Here is a 16,508-nt window from a genome sequence, read left to right on the forward strand (position 1 = left end):
GGAAGGCGCCGCCTGGAAAGACAGTCCTGCGCTAGGGCAGGCCATCCTTTGCCTGGGGGTCCGGGAAATCTCCGGGGCTTCTGCTTGTTTCCGTCTTGCCACAAGTGCTGAGAGCAGGCTGGACGTGCTGAACCCCGACTCTATTTGTGCACGTGGGTTCATCTAACAGCCACTGCCTCCCAGGAGCGGGTCAAAGGAGTGCGTGCGGAGGAAACATGAGGACCAGCAGGCATCAGCATCCAGGGATGGAATGAGCACAGACTAGTCTGGGAACCCACCTGGAGGGTACATGGGACGGGACCACAAAATGCAATACAGACTTCCTGCCGGAAGCCGCTCCTAACAGGAACCGGGCAGACTGAAACCACAGCTGTCTGTGGGCAGCAGGCTTCCCCTCCCAATGCAGAGGGAGTGGCCTTGCCGCTGGGAGACTCCTCAGTCCCCCTGAGGCATGAGGACACACCCATCACCAGGTTCTATGTGGAAGCTTGATCCAAGAGAACAGGGACTTTTCTTCGAGAGCACCACACCCTCCATGAGCTCTGGGCGGGCCTGGTGGGTGCTTCAGCTCCCAGGCTGTCCCAGTTATCCTGTGTGTCCAGCCTCAGCACTGAAGCCTCTGCCCAGGACGTGGTACCCACCAGACAGTGAGACACACAGCGGCTGGCCTGCCTGCCGGGCAGCTTCCAGGACGCCTGCTTCAAGGTGAGCTAATCAGAATACGGTGCCAGACAACAGCTTTCCACATGCAGCGTGAAGGTTATTAGCTCTGTTTCTTCCAGAGTAGAGAGTACGTGTCAGAGAACTTACACACACACACACACACACACAGCCACCCCCACATACATTACACACACGTACACACCACACACTACACATAGACCACACACAGGCCACAGATACATAGACCTCACTCTACACACAGCCTGGCTCTCCGTGGCCACTGCCCCTCCCAGGTTGTGTTCCTGGATGGATGGTGCTCGCTCCACGGGTCCCCCTGTGCCGATGTGGCAGAGAGAGGCCCTGGTGCCTCCTTAGTGTCTAGTGGAGGAAGGCAGGGAAACAGAGAGGACCCCATGGACATATTGAGGGATCTCAGTGCCTTGGCCTCCCTCTCCCTTGGCAGGCCCGGCCTGCCCTTCAGGTGCATGGGTGTTGGAGTGGGACCTGCCATGGGGCAGAAGAGAGGTGTAGCACCTGGAGAGTGTGAGGAGCCTCCATATGTCTTCTTGGGGAAGAAGCTTCTAGCAGGAGTTGTTGTGGGGACAGCCCTGGGCCTGGAAGGAAGGCTGGTTCCCAGCAGGAAAGGCACTTGGAGCCAGTCTCAAGGTCTGGCCACATTCCTCAGTGTCTCTTTCCTGGCTGGTTGTGGCTTGACCCCACAAAGCTGACCATTTGGCTGCCTCTGGACCAAAACCAGACACGATATTCACCACGTGTACCTGTTCTGGTGTGGCATTCTTCAGTGCAGGTGTTTGAAGGGCAGAGAATTTGAGTCCTGAAAATGCTTGACTGCTTTGAAGTGGAAGAGGAATCAACGTCATAAAAGTTGGAATGAAGAGGGTATCTGGAACGTACTAAGTGCTCAGCAAACATTCGGTGAAGGCCCGGTGGAGAGTGCTTCATCGGAAGAGACGAAAAGGATGTTGCCCTGTTTGCAGCATACAACCACTCCGAGAGGCTCTGCACACGCCCACGGACGACACGAGGTGGACGGTTTCACAAGTGGAAGAGGCCATCTTCATGGAGCTGACAGACCCTCCTCTGCCCCTGCAGTCTTGGCAGCTGTGTGGACCCCTCCAGGGCCTTCACTTCCGCTCTGAACATGGAGGCTGCTTCTGTAGAAAGGTTTGGGGGCATTAATTAGAAAAGGATTTGGAGGTCCAGGCAGGGAAGGAATTCCTGCACAAACCAGGAGAACTGGCCTCATAGATTAACCCACCTGAAACCAGAGAGGAAAGAAAACAAGTTTTCTCTTCCATTCTACAAGAACAGAAGGGAGACTTTTCAGCTCCTTTCAGTGGAAGGACATTTATGTTGAAATATTTTCGGAAGCTCTGGGATGTGTCTAAAGGAGAAAATCTGCTGTGAACCCATCATCTGATTTTGTGAGTGGAGGTAGGCCTTTGTCTTGGCTGAAATAGAGACACTTCAGTTTGAAGTCCAGAGGATGGAGGGGTTTGGGGCTACAGCAAGCTGTTGCAGAGAACAAATGGGCCTCTTCCAATGCACACATCTTCCTGTTCATCCAGCATACCTGGGCTGCAGATTTGGATCAGAATTGGCAGAACTCCATCCACCTGGGAAAGGCTACACCTTTTCTTGGGTTTGGAGCCTGTTTCTAGAAGGTGCCGATGCCAAACTGTGTCAGGCTGAAGCTTGGCTGAGCCCTCTTCCTGTTCTCTTAAATGGGACCAACCAATATGCTGTGGTACTGAAGTCTGAAAATCTGGAACAGGTGAAAAATCTGGGCGAGATTTTTTTCTTTTTAAGATCGAACACTTCCCAAAATCAAACTGCTGAACTTGGTAGATAAAATGTGAATACAGAGGTTTCTAACTGAAGGAATAAATGACTTCCGAGTGGCATTTAGAAACAGGAAGAGAGGGAGGAGACTGGATGTCTTTAGATCAGCCATGGATCTCTCTCCTGCCCTGGAGCAGCCGCCATAATTCCTTCCATCCCTGGCAGCAGTGGTACCCGAGTTCTCATTAGCTTGCTGCAGGCAACTTGTTACCCCACTAGGGCTGTAATGGCATCTTATCCCCAGGTCTTGGAGAGCTCAGTCTAGAGTGGTTCTACGGTGCCAGTTACCCTCTTAGTGGGTGCAGGGGTCAAGGTGATCATTAAATGACGAGGACCCCCTGCCCTTTCTGATGCAGAGGATTCTCTGCTTGTCTTTCCTGATTGGTACTTGCTTGTGGATGGGTGGTTTCTACGTAGTTAGAGCCAATGCATTCCCTTTTTGAAGTTTATACAAGCCTTGGGAGGATATGCAAGGGGGACCATCTGTAAGTGACTGAGCTTGGCTACTTGACAAAACAGCCAGTCTTCTGTCTGTTGCTTCATAATCTAAATAGCTTTCAAATAATCCCAGTTCTCTTCAGCCCCACTACGCTGCCTTAGTTCATGCTCAAACTTTTAAATAAAGCTTTATTATGACTTTTTTTGGTTACAAGTAACAGAAATGAAACCTCGGACTTAACAAACAAACTAAGACTTTCCTTCCAACCTGGTGGAATGCAGAGGAAGCTGGGCTTCAGAAATGGGTCAGAGCCTGGACAGCCTGCAATCATGATCTCTCTCTTTTGTTTCTCCTGCATTGTTTGCCTCATTTCTTTTTCTTTTTCTTTTTCTTTCTTTTTCTTTTTCTTTTTTTTTAATGTTTCTTCTTTTTTTTTTTTTTGAGAGAGAGAGAGAGAGAGAGAGAGCACAAGGTGGGCGGGGGGGGAGGGGGCAGCGAGAGAGGGGACACAGAATCCGAAGCGGGCTCCAACCTCATTTGTTTTTCTAACTTTAATTTAAGTATAGTTAACATACAGTGTAATATTAGTTTCTGGTGTACAATATAATAATTCACTACTTCCATATGGCATCCAGTGCTCATCACAACGAGTGCACTCTTTAATCCACCCCCCTGCCCCGCCCCCAATTACCATTAGTGTGTTCTCTTTAGTTAAGAGTCTGTTTCTTGGCCTATCTCTCTCCCTCTCTTTTTTCCCCTTGCTCATTTGTTTTGTTTCTTAAATTTCATGTGAGTAAAATAATATGGTATTTGTCTTTCTCTGGCTGATTTATTTCACCTAGCATTATAATCTCTAGCTCCATCCATGTCATTGCAATTGGCAAGATTTCATTAATTTTTGTGGCTGAATAATATTCCATTGTATGTATTTGTTCTTTATCTGTTTGCCAGTCAATGGACACTTGGGCTGCTTCCATACTTTGGCTATTATAAATAATGCTACTATAAACATAGGGGTGCATGTATCCCTTTGAATTAGTGATTGTGTATCTTTTGGGTAAATACTCAGTAGTATGATTACTGGATTATAGGGTAGTTCTATTTTTAACTTTTTGAGGAACTGCCATACTATTTTCCACAGTGGCTACACCAGTTTTCATTCCCACCAACCGTGCAAGAGGGCTCCCCTTTCTCCACATCCTCATCAACACCTGTTACTTTCTGTGTTTTTGATTTTAGCCATTCTGACAGGTGCAAGGTGGCATCTCACTGTAGTTTTGATTTGCATTTCCCTGATGATGAGGGATGTTGAGCATCTTTTCATGTATGTTGGCCAGTCATGAATGTCTTGATGTCATCTTTGGGAAAATGTCTATCCATATCTTCTGCTCATTTTTTAATTGGATCCTTTGTTTTTTGGGTGTTGATTTATATAAGTTATTTATATATTTTGGATGCTAACCCTTTATCAGGTATGTCATTTGCAAATATCTTCTCCCATTCTGTGGGTTGCCTTTTAGTTTTATTGATTGTTTCCTTCACTGTGCAGAAGGTTTTCTTTTTGATGTAATCCCAATAGTTTAGTTTTGCTTTTATGTCCCTTGCCTCAAGAGACATAGCTAGAAAAAAGTTGCTACGCTTGATGTCAGAAATCTTATTGCCTGTGCTCTTTTCTAGGATTTTTATGGGTTCTGGTTTCATATTTAGGACTCTAATCCATTTTAAATTTATTTTTTGTGATATGGTGTGAGAGAGTGTCCAGTTTCATTCTTTTGCATGTAGCTGACCAGTTTTCCCAACACCATTTATTGAAGAGACTGTCTTTTTCCCATTGGCTATTCTTTCCTGCTTTGTTAAAGATTAATTGGCCATATAATTGTGGGTTTATTTCTGGGTTTTCTATTCTGTTCTATTGATCTTTATGTCTATTTTTGTGCCCGTACCATACTGTTTTGATTACTACAGCTTTGCCTCATTTCTTGCAGAAGAGCTCCCTCTATAGTCTGTCTGACAAATAAGACTGCCAGCTTCTTCCAGGTTCATAGTCACAGCCTAGGGCCTCCAGGGATGGGAGTAACCTTCTCTGGTTCCCAATGGCAAGTCTGCAGGCATGGGAGGACTGTGAAAGGCTGAAGTTCCTCGTTTAAAGACCAGAGCTGAATAAATATGTGGCTCTTATTCCAGGCTGGATTTCCAGGGCAGCGTAGGGGGCAGGGCGGTAGAATGCCTGCCACCCCTTCCCCCTCCTTGCTCCATGGATGTCCTGCTTTGGCTCTGTCTCCTGTGTGGCTACAGTCTCCCATCTAACGGCAGGTCTGCTCCTGGCTCCTCTGCCAGAAGGAGCTCCTACCTCCTCGGCTCTGCAGGCAGGACTGACAGTGCAGTTCTAACCACCTTACCTCCTGCCAGACGCCTCACACGCTCTCATTTGTGTGTCTGCTCCTTTGCTCATGCCGCTGCCTTTGCACAAAACGCTCACCTAGCTCTCTTCTGTCTGATCACCCCTCATCTATCAGGCATCCAGCCCGGACCCCCTGTTCCTGGCCAGCCTTTCCCAGACATAGGATCTGCCTCTCACCCAGCCACCCCCTGGAAGTGGCATCGACCCTCCTGCTAATCCAGGGTGTTGTCTGGAGTCTCTCCCAGTGGAACTGACCCCTCCAGGCAGGGACTACTCAACTTCCTCCTCAGGAAGCCCTGATTAAATGCACGTCAAAGGAAGAAGGGCGTGGACAGAAGCAGTTGCTGAAGCCTCCTATGTGGTCCTGGGTGACAGCAATGAGAGGGAGGCGATAGTTCCTTTTACATTCTGGGTTCCTGGGTGCCTTTCTGGTTCTCACTGTCTTATGAGAAGTCTGCACACATAGCGACACAGGGCTAGGGGAGTTTTCTGAGGCCCCCAGAATAGAAGTTGTCACCCGGCAGGCTCTCGTCTTGGGCAGTCAGGGCAGGGTGTCTGGTTTGGGGCTGCAGGGCTGAAGATGCAGACCGGCTGGGGAGGGACGGGCTGGATTCAGGCTGCAGCCTGTGCCTTCTCCAGGGGATATTCAGGTGAAGCGAGAAAGGAGAACAGGAGGGTGGAGAAATCAAACCCAGATGCCCACCCCCGCGGAAGGGCCTGTTTTCCCAGGCGCAGCTGCCTGCTGGGAGGCTCTGGCAGGCTCCGCACATGGAACCGCTCCAGCCTGGGCCTTGGAAGTGCCTGGGAAAAGGATGTCACACAGTTCTCAAGCCACAGTCAGGTGTTAAATATTCTACTCTCCTCCTCTCCCCATTGTAGAGCCATGCATGTCTATTGTGGAAAATTGTGAGATATGGAAAAGTCAAAAGAAGGAGAAATAGGCACCCGTAAGTCCATCATCTAGAAATAACCACTGTTAGCATTTGGTGACTTTCCTTTCTGGCTTTTCCTCTAGGAATTTTTTTTTTTTTTTTTCTATTGGTGATCTCATGCTATGAATACAGGTATTTGTCTATTATTATTAGTTTTATATACAAGCATTTCTTTTCATGGCCATAAAAACCCTCTAAATATACTTTTTAAGGGCTCCATAGTATTCTGTTGCTGGATGACTCACAATTCGCTGAATGATTTCAGGCCAGGATTTTAAGAGTATGTTTTCAGCACTGTGGAGAAAGGGCAGCGGCCACACCCAGCGGCAGAGTCAGGCTTGGGGCACTGCAGAGGTTGTGTAGAGGCCGGGACCTGGGTCCAGGCGGCCTCTGGTCACAGCCTAGTTGTGACGGAGAACGACAACTCCAAGAGCTGACACAGAGGAAAAGGCGCAATCCCGCGTCACAGGAAGAGGTCGATTTTGCATTCTGTTTTTCACTTACTCGTTGCAGGACTTTAGATAAGTTATCCAATCCTGCCGGGCTTCAGTTTTCTCATCTGAAAAATGAGGTGGTAAATGACTCATTCAAATGACTGTATAGAATATAAAGAAAACATACAATAGGCAACATGGGGAACCCATAATATTTAAATATATAAAAATTAAATGAGACTGTAATAGGTCATGTACGACACACTTCCATTCTATACAACATGGGATATGGAAATACTAGACTCTAGGAAACAGGCACGGCTTAATTAAGGGCAAGAATGTGTGAAATCCTCAACAGTGTCTGGCATAGGAAACAAGTGCTAATATTTGTTGGAAGGAGATGCAGGGATGTGTTCAGTTCTAGTCATCAGTTTAATGAACTAGATTTAACAGCAGAGGCAGGGCAGTCAGTGAGCCTAGCAACGACTGACCTCTTCTGGACGCTTCTGTGCAGAGCGAAACCAAGCTCTCAGAGGCCCCGTTGAGCAGGGGAGGATCTGAGGGTCCTTCCCAGCTTCCTCAAGCCCTTGACCTCCTGCTTGATTTCCTAACTGACTGCTCAAAAAGATGGAAACCCAGGTTTGGGTGTTATTGTTGGCTCTCTGAATTAATTGCCAGAAAAGCTTTGTAGGAAGTGTTAGCCTGAGCCTCAGTGACCGAGGTGTGGAGTTGCCCTGGAACACACTGGAGGGACTATCTGGAAAACCAACAATATCTCCTGAGGTTCTCAGCATAATGTTGGGCATTCAGGGATGCAGTGACATTCCACTGGAGAGGTGGGTATATGGGGAGAGCTGGGCTTTGTTCAGACCTTCCGGTAGCCCAATCTCTGGTCCCCGTGGTTGACACTGTTTAGAGGTGTGCCCTGAATTAGAGCTTTGTCACCTATGGACGGTATGTCCTTTGGTAGTGCAACCAATCCTTTGTGTAAAATGGATGAGATAACACGTGGGTGCAAGGCAGGGGTGAGAACTGGATAAAATAGCATGTGTAGCACGTCTGGCACAGCCCGCTCTCCTCCCACCTCCTCCTCTCTCTCTCAGGAGACACTCCTGCCTCATCATCGCCATGCTTACACACTGACACACATGTGGACACGTGTGCCACAGCACATACGCATTCAAGGGACACACATGGTCCCATGTCCACATGCATGCATGCGCTCAGACACACACATACTTATGCACACACACACGCAGCCATACACACACGCTCACACAATGCCACATTCACACAATGCACATCTGAACACACACATGCAAGCTGTAGTCTGCCCGCATCGATGTGTTCACTTCCTCATGCATGTGGTGGTGCATTTTCACATCTGTGTGCCTTTGAAGGGATGCTTCTCTCACCGAGAAAATATCTTTGGCTCTTCACCCTGTACACTCCTCCTCATCTTGTATGATCCATGTCAAATGTCACAGCTTCTGTGAAGCATTTCCTGGCTTTCCCAGACAGAACCATTAGCTCCTTCTTCATTTCCTCGGGAACGATGAGCAGCCGAGGGAGCATGTCCTACTCTTTGGATCCTCCACATCTGACATGGACTTGGCTGTCCCGAAATGATTGCTGAATAATGAAAAGGTGGGTTTGAACCTTAATCTGTCCAGTTCCTCAGTCTGGGATCCCCTTAAAGAGGTCTGGGGGCCAACTGCCAGGAAGAAGTGCAGTTCAGAAGCAGTTGGAAGGACAGGTAGCTTGTAGGCTGCAGACTCAAAGGCTGCTACGGGTGGCAGGAGAGCAGGAGAGACGGAAGAAAGACACTCTGTGCCCAGAATACCATCAGCCTAGCCTTGCCTGGGGCCGAGGGCACCGTGTGGGGTAGGGGAGATGGGTGAAGGAGGAAGAGGGGGCAGGAGGGAGAGGGGCAGGGGAGAGTGGGAGGGGGAGAAAGAGAAAGGGAGAAAGGGAGAACCGGTTGGAAGTGTGTTAGGTGTACCTCCATAAATAAAGGGATGACAGAGGAAGACCGTCCCCTGTAGGTGGAGGAAACTGGCAGGTGACCCTGTCAGGCAGGGAAGGGTAGAGTGAAAAACTGGAAAGTCACATTAGAGGTTCTTAAATTTTTTGGTCTCGGGCTCTCTTCATCCTCATAAAAATTAATGGCAATTGCAAAAAATTTTAGTTTCTGTGGGTTATATCAACAACATTTACGATATTATAAATCAGGAATGAGAAATTATATATACACTTATTCGTGAACTTATTAAAAATAAAACAAGCTGTGAACATAATGACATTTAAAATACCTATATTTCCTAATGCAAAAACTTAGAACAAAAAAATGAGAAGAGTGGCATTGTTTTCTATCTTTGCAACTTTCTCTAATATCAAGCTGGAGAGAAGACCGCTGGGTTTCTCATCTCTACTTTTGCATTCAGTCGAGGAGATCAATAGAATCAAGCTCACATCTTCATTTTCATCATTCATTTGACAATCATTTCAGAAGCTTTACTCAATGTGTGGCTACATCACACATCTGGTTGCCTTTAGGAAGTTCCTCTGTATGCTCAGGCAAGAATGAGAGTAAAGAAACTGACTATACCTTAGTATGAATAAGGAAACAGTTTGGACTTCGCAGACTGGGTCTGTGGGACCTCCCAGTACCATGTTTGAGAAGTATTGGATGAAATCGTATAAAAGTCCTGGTGTTCACTTGTTTCCTTTTTCTTTAAAATTTTTTTAAAGTTTATTTATTTGCTTTTGAGAGAGAGAGCATCAGCAGGGGAAGGGATGAGAGAGAGAGAGAGAGAGAGAGAGAGAGAGAGAGAGAGAGGATCCCAAGCATGCTCTGCACTGTGTGCATGGAGCCCAATGCAGGGCTCGAACTCACTAACTGCAAGATCATGACCTGAGCCGAAACCAAGAGTCGGACGCTTAACTGACTGAGCCACCCAAGTGCCCCAACTGTTTACTTTTTCAAGTGGAGCTTTACCATATGTCTTAGTGTAATAGAGGGACAGGAAGAGCTGCCAACACCTCCTGAGCTTGGCTGCTCCCTGCCTGTGGGCCTCGTGGAACTTTGGGCATAGCAAGCATCTGGCCGCATGGCGATGGGAGGTGGAGAGCAGCAGGGGGAAAGGTCAGGGCCCTGAGTGGGCAGCAGGAGATGAGCTTGAACCCTGAGGTCCAGGCGGGGCTGTGCATCCTTGGGTGAGCCCCTGCCCCTACAATAGATCTCGCTTCCCTGGTCTGGAGCATGAGGTTGGGTAGATTGCCAAGGTCCTTCTGGTGTCATGGATGCTGAGTCTCTGATCCTGAGTCTTACATGATTCCCTGGCCTACCGCTGTGGAGAGGAGCTTCCCCGTGCAGGAGACTGACCCTCAGCAGTGAGGGCCGGTGGGCAGCTTCCTGACCCCACCGTTCAGAGGCTTCATATAATAACTTGCATGGTTCTCTCTTTCATTACAAAGGTAGTACAAATTCATTAAAATAGAAAGATAAGAAAAGCACAAAAAGCACATGCAGTCCTTTCCCTGGAGATCAACCACTGCTAACATTATGCTGAGTATCTATTCAGTTGTTTGTCTATGCATATAGTTCATGCTTTATCTTTGCTGCATTATTTCTTCTTAAATACAACTTTATCATGTGATTTCCAGCAATCTAATACAGATTGAACTCTTTATTCTGGCATTCAGAGCTCTCTCTTTTTCAGACTTGTCTTCTGCTCTTTTTCCGTCTGTGTCCTCCCACTTTTGCCTCTCCTCGAATACACCATGAGCATGTCCCCTCCACACTTAGTACTCCATCTCTAAATTGAATCTATTCTGCAAGACTCAGACTTGCTCATTCCTCACCTTGCTTCCTTGATGACTCTAAAGTATTCTTCAAGAATCTGACCCAGTGTCACTTATGAAGTCTTATCTTAGCCTCAGGCTGTTTGTCCCTCCCTTCTCTGAGCTCCCACAGCTATCGTACAGGCCTTAATTGGCACTTTTCTCACTGGGTTGTAATTGTTTGCATGCCTCTTATTACCACCTGGTTCTGGAGTATTGCACACTGATTATTTGTTGACTGGGTGGAAACCCCTGTGTATGGCAGGTCTGAGGCTGTTACGGACTCTATCACCCAGTGTATGTATGTTGTGGGTTACTTGGGTGTCCTGCTGGACCGTGAACCTGCTGCAGGCAGGGTGCTCACAGGACTGTCCCACTCCCACCTGCGGGGCTGAGAAGGGCTCCTCTTGGTGAGCCTGGGGCGGCTTTGGCGGCAGGCAGAATTTCTGACCACAAGATGGCAGTGTTGTCTCAGTTACTGGGGAATGGCCAGGGCCTTGACTCCCACCCTGGCCTGGTAATGGCAATGCTGGGGGAACTAAGAGTTCCCTTCCCAAGCTTTGGCCTGATCTGGAGTAAGGTGAACTATCGTCTGAAGGTGGAAGTCTGTCAAGGGGAAGGCACTATACAGGGGCAAGCTAGTGAGTGGTCTCGGGCTGCGTTTGATGTGGGAGATGGTTAGTGAAGCTGGAACAGAGGTAGAAGGCCACCTATTATCCTGCCCTGTGTACAGTTGAGAGCGCTATAGGGTCAAAAAGGGTCCTTCAGTGACTTGGCAGAGCTAGATTTAAACAAAATGTGAGTGCATGTGTATACTCTTTCCCCGTCTTCAAATCTGGAAGGCAGCAGAGAAGGAGCTCCCGGAATTCACTGAATCTACAGAGACAACTTGTATTTTGCGGGGAGCTCAAGGGGCCGATGGGCTCAGTCCTGAGCTTGAGTGACACACAGAGTCAGTGTGTCCCAGGGGGCTGCCCTGAGCAGTCTCCCTACCACTGGCTGGTGGATGAAGGGGCTTCTGAGTTTTACCTTTAGCCTAGAATATGGAAAGGGTACTGGGCAGCAAATCAGGAGGGCTGGCTCTGTCCTGTCTCTGTTCCCTGATGCTTAAAAACTTTGGTGAGGGGCACTTAGGTGGCTCAGTCAGTTAAGCAACTGACTTTGGCTCAGGTCATGATCTCACAGTTCATGGGTTTGAGTCCCACATTGGATGAGCTCAAGCCCCCCTTCGGGTGAGCACAGCCCTGCTTCTGGTCAAAACATGAGCCCTGCATTGGGCATACCCCTTTTCTCATTCTCTCTTCTCTCTCTCTCTCTCTCTCTCTCTTTCTGACTTGTGGGATTCTCTCTCTCTCTCTCTCCCAGCACCCCAAGCACTTCTTCCCTTTCTCTCTCAAAAGCAAAAACAAAAACAAAAACAACTTTGGTGAGACACCTGCTTCTTCAAGCCTCTAAGCCTCGGACTTGCTTCCCCCACCCCCACCCCCAACCCAGCTCCCAGCTCCCTAGAGGAGCTGCCTGCCTTTCAGGCACTTCAGGCTGCTAACATTGCCAGTGATTAGACAGCCACCTTCCCACTGTCTCTTCTCACACTGCCTAGATACAAATATTTTAGTGGCCAAAAGCAACATGTTTTCTAATTGATGTTCTGCTATTCAGTAAATAGTAGGTAAAGTTAGGATTATTCCAAAGCTATTTCAAAAGGTATTCTTATTTTGGATGGAAAAAAGTAATTTCCAGTAAATCTGTTAATTTATCTTGACTTCATTCTCTTGCTAACATTTGACGACCTGGATGTTCTCCCTAGGCCCTTCCAATTCCATTCTGGATCTTAATGAGAAGCTTTCTAGAAAGCCCAGCACCTCCAGGTCTTACAAATCCTGTGATTTTGTGCAGCCACTGTTGAAAATATCTTCATAATAAAATCCAAGTTGATTGTGTTATTTAATATCTTTTAAAGGCATCGCAGATTACTTATTGATTTTTAAAATTAAAATTAAGAGGAAAAAGAAACCCACACAATTGTTTGTAATTCACCAGATGTTAGGATCTGGGATCCGCTGAAGCAAGAGTCTCATTTTAAAATGTTGAAAACATATTTCAATGCAAAATCAATAAAATACATGACAGTAATGAAAAGATGAATAATGATCAGAAACAGGCCTTTAACCCCTGAGTCAATGTTATACAAAAGCATTGAAAGCATCCAAAATTTTACTTGCCCATAAGGTTAGGGCTGGGATTGGTAATGGGTAGGACAGGGATGGCCAAAGGAAGATGGAATACCTTCCGTGCTAGGCACTGTCTTGGGCACTCGGGGCACCCAACTCTTTATGATGTTTGACGTGGTACTATCTGGTCTTATCTCTATTGCTGCTGGAGTAACTCATATTATTATCATTCCCATTTTTCAAATGCTCTCCTAGTAATCCATTTGATTCTTACAGTAGCCTATGAAGACATAGCTATACTATTATCAGTATTTCCACTCCACAGAGGGGGAAACTGCAGCTCGGAGAAGTTAAGTAACTTGTTTAAGTTTGCACAGCTATTAAGCAATGGGCCAGGACTTGAACCTGGGGAGTCCAGTTCTATATATGTTACACACCACTCTCCTATGCTGAATAGTATGAGTTGATCACCTCTGTGGAAGAAAAGTCCCCATCCGATCCACCATTTGGAGTACAACCAAGTACATATTTGGGTTCTGAGGAGTGGAGATTTCCCAGAAGCATTTCTGTTTTCTACCAGGTCCCTAATGGTTGAGGAGGAGCTGTGTTACTCTGTTCACGTGAGGTAAATAGATTCTGGCCTGAAAAAGTGACAAGGCAAAGATTGAAATGAACTTGGTGGGTCCTCTGAATGCAAGATGACACGTGTGGCAGGAGTGCAGAGGTGAGGGACTGAACTGAAGGAGCAGTAGGAAGGGAGGGTATATGTGGTCCTATGGTTGGGATTCTTTTCAGAGCGTGATGCTGTTTAATCTGGGAAATGACATGACCTGATTTCTGTTTTCCAGCTTATCATTTTGACTGTTGTGTGGAGTGTGGATTATGGAATACAGCAAGAGAAGACCTAATGGGGTTGATGTGGGTGGTCTTGGGGAAAACTATTGTGTTATTTCCTGTGGGAGATAAGGAGCCTACACCACAGTGTTAGCATGACCAGATTCTTAGTTTTGAAACTTCACTTTGGTACCTGAGGGTGGAGGCCTAGGGAGGAGTGAGGCTGGAGTTAAGGAATTACTTAGGAGTTCAGAGGGTGACTTCACAGTAAGTGTGGGGAGAAAGGAATAGATTAGAATTATATTTGGGGCGTTAAAGGAAATAATTCACAAGCTGCTCCTATGGACACTTTTGTTATCAGAGGGAGCCTCATTTCTATAGGCAAAGCCCAGCCACAGGTGTGACTAACCTCTCTTCCAGACCTGGTCCTCCCTGGTTCTTCCCTCTCTCTGTCCAGTCTGCCTGCCCCTCTGTGTCGAGTGGAAGGTACCCTCGAGGGAATATGAGGGGAGGTTGGGTCAGCACCCCATTAGACGACACCCTTTCTGCTATTCCAGGCCTCTCCTGAGGCCTTGGAGGGCCATGCAGAGGTTAAGGCACAGTTTGGCAAGAACTTATCCCCGTGTAACGATCTTACAGGCACTTCCTATGGTAGCAGTGGCTGAATGTGTTGGGTAACCCATGAGTGATAAGGGAGAAGAGGGGCCCAGACATTTTAAGTCCATTCCTCCTGGAGCCATGCTGTTTTAGGGCCCCACGGTCAATCAACAGTGGGGTGGGCATTCTCTTCCAGGTCTCTGTCTCTCAAGCCCATGCTTCACCACCACTCCGACCAGAAGACAGGGACCAAGCCCTCCATGGGGAGAAGTGGGGGTGGCTGCTTACAATTCCATTTTGCAGTAAACTGTCAACCCTGAAGTCCCAGGGGCTCATTCAGGCAGGTTCCCGCATACCTTCTCCTTGAGTGTTCCTTCTGATGGGAGTTTTCAAACATGAGTCTTAGGTCAGGAAGTGCTATTTCCCCATTCCAGGGCAAGATGAGCATGCTGTGGTGAGCTCAGCAGCTCTCTGCAGGCATGAAAATGCCAGGACTTGAGAAGCACAGGTGAGCCTGGAACAGTTCTAATAAGTAACAAGGAAAATTAATTGTTAATTTCCAAGTTCGAGTCTCTCTGGGTAATCACTCACAGTGTTACAACCTCCAAGATCAAAGGGTGACTCTTTGGATCTGGGTTGCAAACTAGTTACTGCAGTTTGCAAGCTAACTGACTACTTCCCAGTCCTGTCGTGAGATGGGGCAGGTGTGCCAGGACACCTGGCCGCAGAAGAATGACACACAAGGCCAGTAAGGCAAGAGGCGCAGCTTTAAAACTGATTGGTGGGGAGAAGGACGGCTTGAGAGTGACACGGGACACCATCACTGAGCACAGAAAAATCCCAAGAAGCGAGGCGGTTTTCAGGAACATTGAGCGTGGAAGCTGTTGTCTTATATCAGAGGTGGAGCGTCAACAGCCCTGGTCCTCTACCCCAATGTAGCAGCCAAGAGGAGAAGGTGTTCTGTCTCTGGTATTTGCAGAGTGATTTGGAAGGAAGTGTTGTTCCTGAAGTTCCAGTAATTGCAGGCATCTGTCACTAACAAATGGAAAATGGAAATAGCTCAAGAAATAGACTTCCACTTGCTGCACATAGTGCTTGCAAGGCTAAACTTGAAGCAATTTTAAACAGTTTGAAGAATCTCCTCAATGAGTATATCGACCCTGATAGAGGGGAGAGGCCGATTCAGTATAGATCAGTGTGTGTGTGTGTGTGTGTGTGTGTGCGTGTGTGTGTGTGTGAGAGAGAGAGAGAGAGAGAGAGAGAGAGAGAGAGAGAGAGAGAAAGGGGATGGGGAATATTCTTGTGGTCCAGGCCATGCCAAGTATGTTAAAACTTATGTAGCGTGATGCTCATTTGACCATCAAGGAATCTGATGCCTGGAGAAGTTAGTGGATCTGTCCTGTCACAGTGGTTTGAATCCATGTCTGTACAGTCTAAGCCTCCCTGCCCATTCATGGGTGGGGCAGCTCTGAGGTGAGTGTTGGTGGGGCAGGCCGACCAGAAAGTGAGCGCATGAGTGGAACAGGAGCGTTGCTCAGCCTCTCCTGGCCTACTGTGATTTACACCATTAAGCACATCAGCAAGTATCAGCCTTTCTCAAACTGTGTCTGTAATTTATTACCATGTAACTAGTGGTCAATGAAATGTTAACATGTGTCCTATGAAAGGTTTCTGTGTTCAGAGAAATTTGGGTTAAAAAATGGCCCTTTAATGGAAAGACTATTCAAAGCCTAAGGCTCTTATGCACTGTGAACAAGAGAGAGTATGTTCTGTTTGCCAAATTTATTTGATCTCGGGAGCTCTCCTTGTTTTGGATGGTCTCTATTTCTATAGCTGTATTCATTATTAGTCTCCTTCATTTGGTAAATTGTATACGTAGTTTATTTCTGGGAGAGAGGTTAGGTCTTTTAATCTTTTCCTTGAAATGTTCTGTGTTACGAGAACTTCTATGTATTTTACAGCTCAGAACTTTGTTGGGGTACGTGGAGAACAAAAAGGAGAGGTCAGGGGCAAGGGTCTAGACCCTGAGGGTCAGCAGATCTGGCTCAATGGGAGGAGTTACACAGCCTGGAGAAAGAGTGGGTTATGCAGAGAAAATGGTGAAGTGGGTGGCTGTCCACACAAGGGCGATGTGAAAAGGCAAGCCAGAGACATGAGACTCTTGCAGTAAAGCAGAGTCAAGGTGGAAGAGGAGAAAAAAGACAAAAGGTGAAAGTGCTGTTCCATGAGCATGCTTGGCCCTGTGAAGGGGGGGGGGGTGGTGGTGGTACGGTGCCTGTATGGACTCTCACTGCCAAGCGTCACTTAGGCTGTCACCACTGAGACTGAGGC

At 47.3% G+C, this 16,508-nt stretch overlaps 1 long non-coding RNA gene across 1 annotated transcript; it reads right to left on the reverse strand.

Annotated features, from left to right (window-relative positions):
- Nucleotides 1-3,746: 3,746 nt before the first annotated feature.
- On the reverse strand, nt 3,747-14,656 carry LOC147576026 (uncharacterized). Its single transcript, XR_015241679.1, has 3 exons — nt 14,534-14,656; nt 8,148-8,364; nt 3,747-6,857 (listed from the first exon to the last, which is right to left on the reverse strand). It is a non-coding gene; the product is annotated as an uncharacterized LOC147576026 (long non-coding RNA).
- Between the last annotated feature and the right edge of the window lie 1,852 nt (nt 14,657-16,508).

The sequence above is a fragment of the Puma concolor genome, chromosome D2 (genome assembly GCF_028749965.1).
Source record: "Puma concolor isolate L17-30 chromosome D2, mPumCon1.1.hap2, whole genome shotgun sequence".
NCBI lineage: Eukaryota > Metazoa > Chordata > Mammalia > Carnivora > Felidae > Puma > Puma concolor.